This window comes from Oenanthe melanoleuca, chromosome 3 (assembly GCF_029582105.1).
Source record: "Oenanthe melanoleuca isolate GR-GAL-2019-014 chromosome 3, OMel1.0, whole genome shotgun sequence".
Taxonomy (NCBI): Eukaryota; Metazoa; Chordata; class Aves; order Passeriformes; family Muscicapidae; genus Oenanthe; species Oenanthe melanoleuca.
Window position 1 is genome coordinate 56,732,991 of NC_079336.1, and position 12,791 is coordinate 56,745,781.

The 12,791-nt window shown below is 41.0% G+C and overlaps 1 long non-coding RNA gene across 1 annotated transcript in view; it reads right to left on the reverse strand.

Moving 5' to 3' along the window:
• Nucleotides 1–10,676, reverse strand: part of LOC130251764 (uncharacterized) — a 44,814-nt gene extending 34,138 nt beyond the window's left edge. The window contains exon 1 of the long non-coding RNA XR_008840233.1: nucleotides 10,605–10,676. This is a non-coding gene — a long non-coding RNA (uncharacterized LOC130251764). The remainder of the gene's footprint in view (nucleotides 1–10,604) is intronic.
• Nucleotides 10,677–12,791: the final 2,115 nt, after the last annotated feature.

A 12,791-nucleotide genomic window follows, 5' to 3' on the forward strand; every position in this document is an offset into this window, starting at 1 on the left:
GCAGCCATGGGCAGTAGGGAGGGAACTCCTCAGTGCCCCCATGGCACAGGAAAGTGATCTCCACACTGTATTTGTTGTGCAGGGAAAGTGAAGGCAGCCCTGGACAGACACACTAAATACAAAATGGCTTTCTCAACCATTCCTTTAAAAAAGCTTTCATTGTTCTTTAAAGAGAGAGACAGAAAAAAGCTTAGAAGGCTTTGCCCACTGGTGTCCTGCACTCTGCATCTGAAAAACCTCCTTCACTGCTGGCAAATGCAGATTATGAATCCATGTATGGTGGCATTTCCCCAAAACCCAAAGGCAAGCAAAGTCTGCCTCTTCTAGCCAACAAGAAGATGAATTATCTATGGGTCAATCAGCATTTTTTAAAGGAACTGGAAGTTTTTAACATGAGCTTTATTACAAAGGCAAGATCTAAACTAAAATTAAATTTAGTGGCACAAAAGGCTGGACTGTAGTACAAAAAAAAAAAAAAACAAACCAAAAACCAGTGTGATTCTTAACAATACACTGATTAATGTTTCCTTTCTGGAGAAAAAACCAAAACTTTATTTCTTAAAATCAGTACTGGTAGGAACATATAGTTCCAGTAAATAACATTTGTTACTTTTCTCTTTCCTCCACTCCTTTCCCACCCAGTTATATGCTTATAAAGAGAGAGTGATTACACCAAATTCAATGTCCAGACACTTGAGAAGATGTTACAGTGAACACAGACCACCCACTAACTTCATCTGCCTTGCTTTTGTAGTCCTGAATTTTTTCAGATTTTCCACTGCCCTTGAAAATGAAAAACATAAGCTTTTTCTTTTCTTTATTAGTTTTTACATACAAAGGGCAAAATGCAAGGGCAGGTCAAGGAGAATTTGTTAAATACCAAAAAATCCAAGATATCCTTACACACATGTTGCCTTTCCTCTCAATTTGTTGAGATCAGTCCCAGCACCCTGTTTTCTTTTCCACTCACATTGTAGCTTCAAGATCCAAATTGGTTTCTCACTAAGTACACTCACTGTTTACTCTCACAAGCCTGCTAGACCATAACCACTGCAGCTTTCCTTTCTCACATGAAGCTTACCTCTCTTAAAAATAAACTACACAGGTTAAGCAGAAGTGAAATTAGCCCAGAAACACAGAAATTTTAGTGTGATTCCATGGGTCAAAGCTGTTATAAAGCTTTCTTCCCAGGTCCACAAATTCTCTAATAAAAAATAATAGTAATAATAAATAATAGTAATAAAAAATAATAGTAATAATAAATAATTGCTTGCATAACATAGTTCACATGTTATCACACAGAGCTGTGTTCTTGGAGGCATCTGCAAATGGGAACTTACTGCTGACAGGGACAACAGAAAAAGGGACAGTTTAAACTATATTTCACTGCTGAAAAAAAAAATCTAGATAGGCTGCTTGCTAGTTAACATATTGGCTTTGTTGTTCACTTCCAAAGGTCACCTTTTCCCTGCTGTGGAGCCTTCTGCCACATATCTGTCCAGTCTAACAATTTTTGCCAGACAGTTTTTGTCAGATTAGGTTAATTATTAACATAAATTACAAAAACAACCCCATCACAAAATTCTTTTATTTTACCTGCAAACTGGGTATGTTACTGACAAAAGCTGAACAAGCTTAATCTACCATAAACAGCAGTCATGTGTTACATTTACATAGCTTTTGTTAGCTGTGCTTCAGAAAAACACACACAAACAGGGATCACTTCAGCCTTCACTAGACTTAATAAATTTGGAATTTTTAAATGGTATACAGTAATGGTTTGTAAAGCAGAGGACAGAGCACAACTTTAGTGAAATACAGAAACCAGAGGAAAAATATTTTTAAAAAGTCAGGCATCAACACAAACTGAAATATATCCTTACATACAGAATAAGTCTCTTATAAACAGGCCCATGAGAGTTTTACTGACTGCAAATGGTCAAGGGCTTTGATTTTCTGCTTCACTGCAAAGGTTCAAACCTACACATTGCATTTTATCAGTAGATAAACATCTACCTCAGGGAAAAGCACAGCTGAAACCTGACAGCCTGAATGCTAGATATCCAGACTTACTGAACTGTGTGGATATCTTCACATGGTAATCTGTCTGTAAAAGATACTATGAATTTCCAGTTGCCAAATTTTCTTCCCTTGACTTACTACTGAATTGCCTACTGCAATTCTGAAGCTTTCTGTAGAAAAGGGTTGATTTCTTACAGGGGAAGGCAAGCTAAACACCTGGGGGGGGGAAGTACCCTACCACCAAAACTCCACCATCATAGAGGCTATATCCTCAGAGAAAATTTCAAAATTAGGCATTCAGAATATTGCCTAATTGAGACCACTTATAATTTCTTTACTAGCACTGGGTTTGGGGGGCATTTTTGAAGTTTGGGTGGTTTGAGAGTTTTGCTTGATTGACTTTTTTTCCAATAAAAAGTTTTTCATTATTCTCTGTGATATATTTCCCAAAAGTTTAATGAAGACAGCATTTAGCTTAGGCATTGTCAGCAGGTCAGATAAAGGTGACTCAGTGAAACACCAGCAGTCAGAACATGCTTGCATACACTGAAGCTTACTCTGGTCACACAAAGACTGTTCTTGAAGCAACAGGCGCTGCCTCTATTGTCTAATACAGTAAACACGAGGAAAACAGCTGGAAGATCCTGAGGATAGACACCAAACTATAGTTTAACAAGACGAGAGAACATTCTGGACTCCTGGCAAGAAAATACTTTCTCATTGTAGGTACCAGCTCACTTAACACCACTAACTCCCAGGCCTTGCTCAGCTACAAGATGCAGCTAATCAGAGTTTAAACTGGCTTTCCTACATCTCCTGGGTAAACTCTGTCGGCACCCCTGCCAAAACACACTACTCTCCTCCCCTGCATTTCCAAACAATCCCTCGCCATAGGTATTTCCCCTGCAGCTTCTCACAGTGCTGTGCACATAGCTGCAGATTGCACAGCCACACCAACTGATCCGAGGCAGAAATGAACGCATGGAAGTGTTGGCTTAGTATCCTGGGAACAGGAGAAAGCTGTTAGCCCTGCCCCAGCACTTCTGCTCCTATCTCCTTTCTCCCTTCATCCAAAATCTAGACCTAAAAGGAAGAAACATTTCCAGAATCCAGCTTCGGTGATGGTCTCTGCGCAGCCAGCCCTAATCACAGTCATTATTCACATCCATTTCAGGGACACGCTGCACTGCCGGAGCGCTCTCCTTCCGCACGGAGGGCAAAGCAAAGCTGCTGTGGGAATTCGGCAGCTGCCCAGAGGACAGATAACAACAGGATGTCATTTATCCTCGGCAGCAGGGCTGGATGTCTTGCCGAAGCAGCTAGAGGTCAAAATTAGTTACCAGGCAATGGCTGCGTAGTGGTTCATGCGAGATGAGCCGTGTCCGGGGCCGAAGCGCTGCGGGGATCGCTCACGCGCTAATTAGCGCTGATTAATTAGCGCTGCCCGGGACGGCTCCGTGCGGGGCACGGCCGCACCGCTCCGGGAATCAGCCCGGCCCACGATCGACGGCACTGCCAACGAAGGGAAAGCCTCTCCCATGGAAAACTTAAATCAGAAGTTACTGCCTTGTCTGATGCAAGTACAAGAGGGAATGAAGGCTCTGCCCCTCCATGAGCATCAGTGCCTGATCAGAGAGGGAAAGCAGGAATCCGTCCCAGAAGCTGTATCCTTTGCTCCCAATCACTCTTTAAATTAGTCCTTCCTCTTACGTGTTTTAATCCCCAAAAGGCACAGCTTTTGTCCCGAAGTATGGGAACAAGCAATGTGTGGGATTAGTAGTGAGTGCATAGCAAAGGTGTAAGATTTACTTACATTGTCAAAACGCATCCAGACTGAGCTTCCTCACTTGCTCATCACGGCGTGGCTGAGTGCAGGAGTTGGATCTATTTTTCACCACATTAGAAGGACTTTTGAGAAAAGTTTGTATTTTGACAATGTAATTCCCTTGAAAAAAAAGTTCTTGTGTAGGACGTATGCAAAATGCATTGTAAGTAGAAACACACCACTGCTTCCATTCTGCATTAAACTTAATCACATCTCATGTTTAGATCTTCAAAACTTCAGATTTATTTAGAAAAATCAAGTTCTCCACCCAGACCAAATCATTTCAAAACATTAAAGCCCAGGAGCACCCAAGGAGACAGATTGTAGCAGCTTGTATTTTCTCATTTGATGGAGTGGGGAGAAGAGAGAGAAGGCAAGCTCCTGAGAACATCCCAGCTTTGGAGAAAGTGCAAACCTAGAGCAGCTGGCAAGGACCAAGATCACCCCAATCCAAGTCTAGATTAGGGAGCAGGAGTGACAGCTGTGGCTGTACCATGGGATGCAGCACAACTCCTGATGGTGGGCAGGTCGTATGCCGGCAAATCCTGGCCACAAGACTGTACAGCCTGCTCTGGAGGCCCACATCCTTTCAATTTCAGTAGAAGCCTTTTCTTCAGACCTTATTTATTTATTTATTTATTTATTTATTAAACTTCCTAAGATTTGACTTGGCAGAGAGAAAAAGGGACTTGGCTGAGGGAAAAGCAACATTTCCCAGTAGGGTAACTTTAAGCCAGCCAGTGAAACTTGATATGAGTTCTTAATCTTCAAGACTTGTGTTGACATCACAAGCTGTGAAAGTGGAGCCAATGATCGGAGAGCTGAAGTTTGGATTACATGAAGTATTCTCTTTTTGTTTTTCTTCCTAAGTTATTATTGCTTTTAGTGCAAAACTAAAGAATTAAAAGAATTTTAAGGGCATGGGGAGTTGCATCTTTAAATAGCAACAGCAGTATGGGATGGCCTTGGATTTCAAGTCAGTCCAAAAGCAAAGGCAGAATTAAGAAGGAAGCCAGAGGTACAGAGCTGGACTAAAAAGACTGCAAGACTTTTGTAAAATAAGTACCTGGCCAAACATGAGGTATGAGATCCTGCAATGTTTAACACAGCCTAAGCAAAGACATTCTTCCTCTGTGACTCCAGGGGAGCAAGGAATACACAAGATGGGGCAGAACAGCACTGTTTGCCAGCAAAATGCTCATACAATATGACACTATTGCTCATTGTGTCATCAGCTCCTGTAATGCAGCAGGCTGCATGGTGACAACCTTCACCCTCCTGTTCTGGAGAGCCCAGGGGTCCCCATCTCCATGCAAGGAGGAAATAGTTTGGAAGTGATGTTGCCCCAGAGAGGAATGCAGTTTTGTGGCCATTGCCCTGGACTGCAGCTCTGAGGTTAAGCCACTGCCTAAATTATGGCTCCAGGACCTGGCTGAGGCAAGAGGTACCCAAACCTGTTGACTTTTCAGATTTATTCTAGTAAGACCAACCTTTTGAAAGACTGAGAAGCTGAATGTGCACTGCAAGCAACATGCAGAGCTGTGGGAGTCCAATCCTGCTCTTACCAATGCCAACTTAGTTTTACTGTTGGCTGCAATGGGATCAGGATGGCATCCTCAGAGCCATGCAGAGAAAACAGGATTAAAAAGGAAAACTTTTCAAATTAAATAAAACAGCAGACGTCAGATCATACATTTCCAAGCAAAAGTTGCTGAAATCACGGGTTTAAAGTGCTAGTTGCCAATTTTGAATACAGCTCTTTCCAATAGCCCACTTGGATACATTAATTTACAGTGAGGTTATGGAACTCTAGATCCTTTTACATGGGCTGGAGCAAGTTAGCACCTTAACCTTACCTGTTCTTTCAGAGGTTAGGTAAGATACTTTTAACAAGGGAGGAGAGAAAGCAGTGTAACTTAACAGCAGGAGTAGTTTTCCATATTTTTCACACTGTTTGCCACCAACCTTAAACACACAGAAGCTATGTCCTGAAAGTTCTTACAGCAAAAATATGACACCATAGTATGAAACACACCTTCTGCTCATTTGCAGAAACAGATGTCCTCACTGCCTTGCCATACTTGACAGAGATACACAGAGCCTGGAAATCAGTAAATGCTACAAGAAAGCTAAGCTCGGTTTTATAGGCCTGACTTCAGTTTGTTGACATGTAACTTAATGCCTCTCTTGAAAGAGCTCATCAAATATTTCAAAGAGAGCACAGATTTCTTTTGTTACTTTTACAAAATAAAACCCATAGAATAAAAACCAACCAGAGTAGGAAAGGGCAAGCCTGTGCCATTAAAATTTGGCCTCTGCTAAATGCTCCATTCTTGCTGTGTTTGCCACTCATGCAGTCAAATGAATGACCCCAGACAGCAGAGTATGCAAACTTTAACCAAGGGATAAAACAACCATGTTTAATCACAGGTAACAGAAGACTTTTTTCTGACCACTCAACTAAAACTTAGGCAAAAGCCAGTTATGGTTGTCCTCAGTGCTGGCAGGATAGAGAAACAAAAAAGGCAAACAGAACTCTCCAAAGCCAGTAGCACCAATAGAGAAAATGTTTTTTCTGCTACAAAAGTGCTCAAAACTCACATTTTCCTCACAGCTAAGGCTGAAGACAGCTATTCATTCACCTTTTTACGCAATCACATGGGGTCAAATGAGGGTAGCAAAGGCTGAAAAGCCAGAGCTAATGTTAGCACTGTATATTTTTATGACCTTTGGTGTGTTTACAGAATACAGAAGCTATTGTCTGGAATACTTTCTCACCCTGCTGAGGAGAACGGAGCTAGGGAAGAGGAATATGAACAGTTCTCTGTTTGTGCATGAATACCAGAGCCAGCATCTCCACAATGCTGGATTGCTTACCCCCAAACCAACAGACAAGCATTTTTAAATACACACCAACATGTGATGATGAATGGGAAAGCAACATTACATTTACCAAAATAAAAAAGGCAACAAAATAATTCTTAGCCCTCTGCTTGAATTTTGACCATCATTTTAGAGCCCACACAATTCTATCCTTTCCATATTCTGGACAACTCCTGGTAAATACAACATAACAGAAATAACAGTGTTTCTGCTGCAGCAACTCAGTTTTATACTTTTTTTCTTCCCTGTACAGGAAATGTTGCTATACTAGAGACATTCCTTTTCCTTGACCACAGAGGATCCTTATCATTTTCATCAGCCATATTCAATGCTAAGTGAATGAGGAAATGTTGCTTTTACAAGCTCTTTGGACACAGGTGTTGTAATTGAATGCTCACCCTAGTGCAGTCTGTTTTGATGGAAAAGTATTCTCAGGTCATAGAAAGGCCCCATAAACACGGAAAGGATAGATTCATACATGTTTATAGGTTCTGTATTTTTCTAGCCATTTAAGAGATGGATTGGTATATAGCTTAAGCAAACTTTCTTCTACATGCAGCAATTCCAAGGCACTTTAGTGACCGCCTTCCTTTCTGTCTTAGTTATTTGAACTGCAAACTTCAGAAAGCAGGGAAGGTCTTTCAAGGGGCTTAAGGATTTTTTTTCTTTTTTTGGCAGGATGTTTGTACAGCAGATTTCCCACCTGGACTCCCACTAAGAATGATACTTCCAGATAGCCACACTACATTATCACTGTTGCTGCTACACAAAAATAATACTTTTTTCCCCCATGCTGCAGTACTGTGGTCAAAACCATGAAACAAAACATTTTTAGAACCCAGAAAATCTCCTGACCATCAACTCAAACACATCTTTCCAATAGAGGCTTTTCTGCCTTTTCAGGTTTTGTACAACAAGCAGATGATACTGGCTTAAGGGTCTCAAAGCTAGAAACAAACTAATAGAATACAGCAACCTATCAACCTTCGTTGTATTAATTAGTAGAAAAATCAAAACTTCAAGAGAAAAAGAACAAGAGTCAAATCCCATGCTGACTTATCTTGCAAGAAAACACCACTGGTCAGAACAATTACTGCCTGCTGGCACTGTGCATCCACAGCCTCCAGAACAGAACAGTCCCAGATTCCTGAGGGACTGCCCATGCCTGGACACCAGAGGAAGGCAGTGTGATCCACAGAATAAGAGGTTGTTTTGTGTCCTCTTTCCTCTGGCACTCTCAGCTTCCAAAACATCCTGAAAAACCCAGTTTTCCAGAAAATCCTTCCAAACCCTCTTCTATCCCTAGTTCCTCTCCAAATACTCTCCCCAGTTCTATACAAATTAGACATATTTTAGAAGTTAATTTACCTGGTCAGAATCTCCTCAATAGACAAGCATGTGTGGACAGGATTTCTTAGACTAGAAACAGCAGGATATTGGTAACCATGGACATGAACATGCTGTACTTTGTCAGAGATACTTTTACAGCTTTTGGTTCCTCTACCAAAGCACCATTTAAACCATTGTTCTTAAAGAAAAATAAAAATAAAATTAAAAAAAAATAAAAAGGCCTCACATCAATCCATGCAGCTTTGTTTCCAATTTAATCCCCTTAATACATGCTAAAGTGAGGGAAATATTCACTAGTAAGTTTTTGGCAGTCCATAGCAGGCCAATTATCTGCAACCCCCTGACTTCTAACTAATGCCTCAGGCTCTACAAAGGCCATAATTAATTCTGTGAATATCAGACCACTCTTAAAATTTTGGTATTCAAATAAGCAACTTCTCTTAGCATTGCTTCATACCATACGAATACCAGAAGAACAAAACAAAACCAAAAACCAACTTTCCAAAAATCCCCAAACACACTGGGAGGAGGAAAAGAACAGATATTAGGATTGGAAAATTCTGTTTGGGAAGGCGAATTTAAAGGTATTTCCACAAACTTGAATGTTCCCAAGAGTCAGATTTGTAACATGATCTCAGTGCTCTGAACAAGTTAGCAAGCTGGTTGGCGAGGAAAGAGGATGTAAACACCCTGCAAATGCTCAGACACTCTCACAGGACATTCACAGAGTGCTCGGAAAGGAGGTGTCACCCTAGCTCACGTTGTTTATATCATCAACTTTTTTCACCTCTTCTTCCAGGCAATTAGTCACTGCCTTCACACACCATCACATGTCCACATCCCACATATCTCTGCAGCTACGTGGGGCATAAGGAGACTGAGCTCTGTAACTCTTCTCCAGAGCTCCCTTGAGCTGACCTGGGGCTTGGTCATTAGTAGGCAGGAGAAGCTGAAGCACCACCAAATATTTCTTAACTGGTTGATCAGAGCTGGTACTTGAGTAACAAGAAAGTTGTTTTTTCTCTCCTCCGAAAGAGCTGTGTTTTTGGTATTGTTTAGAAGGAGCCTTCCTTGAGCTGAGACTGGAGTCATTGCTGTGGCTGCTCTCTGGCCAAGCTAACCCAGAGCAGGGGGACAGAACATTTATAGGCTGTGCTTCTAGCTCACCAAAGACAATAGCTCTCTGGAGAAGATTCTGATTGCAAATGCCTCAGCATGTTAAACCATCAACCAGAGTGATCTGTATCAATGCAAGAGCACCACAACTCTCACTGCTGGATCTTTAGCACAGACCAGGAGCCAGCAGTTTTGCCATTCTGAGATCTAATTCCTACATGAACTGATTTTAGCAGCATCTTGGCTTGCCAGACCTGTGGTTGCATCACTTTTGGAAAAGGTTCTTTGTTATAGGAGTAGAAGCAGACAAAGAGGTCTGAGACCTAAAGAAAAGCCAGATTGACAAAATCGGTTCACATTTCATTGTTATTTGAACTCTAGTAAACACAACCCTAAGAACAAGGGAAATCTGGATGAAATCCAGTAGATTCTTTGGCCTGAATCAGTGCTGTATTAGAAGTTGAGACAGGGAGAAAAGGCTTTAAACAATGCTTGCATCCTCTCCATCTGCAGACTAACCCAACACAGCCATAGGTCCTGGACATGCTTAACCAGCTCAAAAATCAGTTTTGAAAGAGGCATGAGAGCACTCTTATGGCACTGCACAACCTGTCCACACACGTCCCCCTGACTGCCCCCCGGACCTGCAGCCCTTCTGTGCCACCCAGGCTCAGTGTGCTACTGCACCTACACACAAAACAAGCCTCTAAGCACCCTGCCCCTCTCAGTGGCAATGTCAGTTTTCCTTACTGTCTTCTGCCAGGCACAACTTCCCTCCCCTCACCTCTCTGCTCCCACCCCTTGCTTTGCAGCGTTTTCTCATCTCTAGCCCTCAATTTCTCTTCCTTCACCAAACCTCATTTAAAACCTTCCTTCTAAAGTTAAAAACGCTCTTTGCAATATTTTGATTTAAATAGTTAAGACTAAGGTTTTAAGCATTTTGTATGTACACTGACTAACTAAAACCAAGGATGCTTACATTGGCACTGGTTTATACCTTCAAAAGTTCACATTCAATTTGCTATCAGACAGGTCATCTGTCAAACCTTCATACACCTCTCTTAACTGTGTCTTTAAGAGCTTGAGTTTTTTTCCTCTGCAGCAGTGGTTGTTCAAAGATATTTATAAATTATATAGGATTTTATTAGAGTTGGATAATACTCTAAACATTTACAACCAAAGGGACTAACATTATTTTCCGACTACATTTTTACAGTCAAAATGAAGGCTTATAGGAAACCTAACACTGAAATTTTAAAGAACAAATTATTCCTAAATGACCAGAACAGCCATCCTTGTTACATTCTTAAATAATAATGTATTGCAAAGAAACCAGCAAACTCATGTAATCAAGGGAAATAACTACAATGGATCTGTAGCTCAATTTTCCTGGAAAAGCAGCACATACCTTTCCAATTAGTAACTCACAAGCATTACCATGTATTTCCAGCATGTAAGACCACAGGGCAGCCCTTCTCTTCCATTCCCAGTCACTAAGGCACACCAGCATTAACCAGCAGACTTCCTGGTTGCCTGAGCACAGCCAATCAGCTGGGTCCCAACCTGAGTCCATTTGAAAAATATTTGTTTTTAGTCTTGCCAGTGTTGCACATGGGCCATAGGAGCATAGATAAGGCCTGTTGCAAAAGGAAATAGTTTTAGAAATGGCTTCATCTTGCCTTCAGTGTCCCATGCACATCTGTTGGCATCGTCTTGTAATATCCTGGAATACTGGAGAGTTTCCACTGTCATAAAGTCCTCTTTATGACATGACCCATTACAGGAAAGGGATGAAGGCTCTAATATAAAAATTGATACCTCCAAACTTTAATCACAGCAAGAGAAGGAAACAAAAGTACCGTTTCTCTTTTACGTACTCTCTCTGTTAATAGGTATAGTCTGTTATTCAAGGTTTTAATTGTTAACCAGTTGACTGTTAAATCCCACCAGGACTGGCATAATTTTTCACTTTCTGAAGGATCATGAGATGGAAGTACTAATTTTTTTAGTAGTCCCAGAGTAATCTTGAAGCTTTGTTGCCTTCGAGCAAGTACATCTTTGAAGATGTATTCATTTCTTTCTCAAAAGAATTAAGGTCAAACCATAATATGAATCTCTTTGCAGACTCTTATTATTTTGGTCAGAGTGCCCATATCAAAAATATCAGCCCACAGCCAGGTAAAAATTCAATTTGGGGAAAGCTGGCTGTCTACTCCTGCAATAGTATGGGGATTACAAGATGCTCAGGGCAAGCACCTCATGATGGACAAAAAGCCAGACTAGCCTGGCCTAAGCTAAAATGAACATGAAGTGTCATAGGGAATACTGGCACCCCTGAAATATTGTTGCAGGGCTACAAGGGTAGGCTAGTGGTCCTGGAGAATACTATGCTGAGTCACAAGGGGAGGAGGGCAAGAAAAGTGGGATGCATCAGCACCATAATGACAACCTCCCTTGCTGTGACCTACTGGCACAAGATCAGAAGATGATGATGGAGGAAGAGAGAATTTTATTTCCAGTCTGACAGAGCAAGTCTATTTTCTGATGTCCAAACTGGCAAGTTTGATGTTTTGTAAGAGGCAGTTTCAGCATCACAAGGCACTTTCCTGGGTTTGTAGCTTCAAAGGAAAAATGTGACTGGGCAGGATCAAAAGCATCATGCAGTTATGACTGATAAGCATGTGCTTCATGGCACCTGTCCTGTAAATAGGGTCTTTCACCTTTCAGAACACACTGCACTGGGGCTGTGGGACCCCCCAGAGCAGGGAGATATGGGACAGGCTATCTTCCTGTTTACTATGGAAATAAAGAACAATGACAATCTGGAACTGCATGTACCAATAAAATAAATATAAAATAAACTTTGTGTTTTTTCAATAGGCCAAAGAAGCCTTGACAGGTTAGTTCTATTAAGCCTACAAACCCCTAGAAGAGGTTAGTTATACCAATATAGTAACAGCCATTTCACTCTTTTACTGATATTTCTTCCTTCCTTTTCTTTAACTTCTCATCTCCAATTCCCTTTTTTCCCCATTACGTAGAATTATCCTTGGTAAAATGTTTAAGCTAATTACATTTCAAAAAGTGCAGATTGCTGTACTCTTTTTTCAGCTAGTTGGAGCTAAACTAGACTCTAAATGCCTTTCACACAGTGCCTGACCTCCTCATTCCCAAAAAAATCCTTCCAGTTTTAGTGAAGGAGAACCATTGTGCACAAAGCAGATGACTAGCACTGAGAATACTTGATTGTTTTCCAGCTTCTGCCATGTGCTTCTTGGGTGTTTTCCAGGAATTCATTTTACTTTGCTGTGCTCAGATCCCCACATATGAAATGGAAATAATATTATCCAACAGCGTGATATCAGAACCAGATATGATCATTATTGCTAAACCAAAGGAAATACTCACCACTTAGTTTTGTGGTTTTAATGCCCTAAAAATAAACAAGGACTATATACCTCTTCCATCAGAAAATAAAACAAACAAATGCACTTCGTTCGCAGAATAATTTTCAAATTTGGGAATAAGAACTACTTTTAAAAACTCAGAGGAGTGAGAGATGTTATTTATCACAATGTTAGAAACCCACACAGAA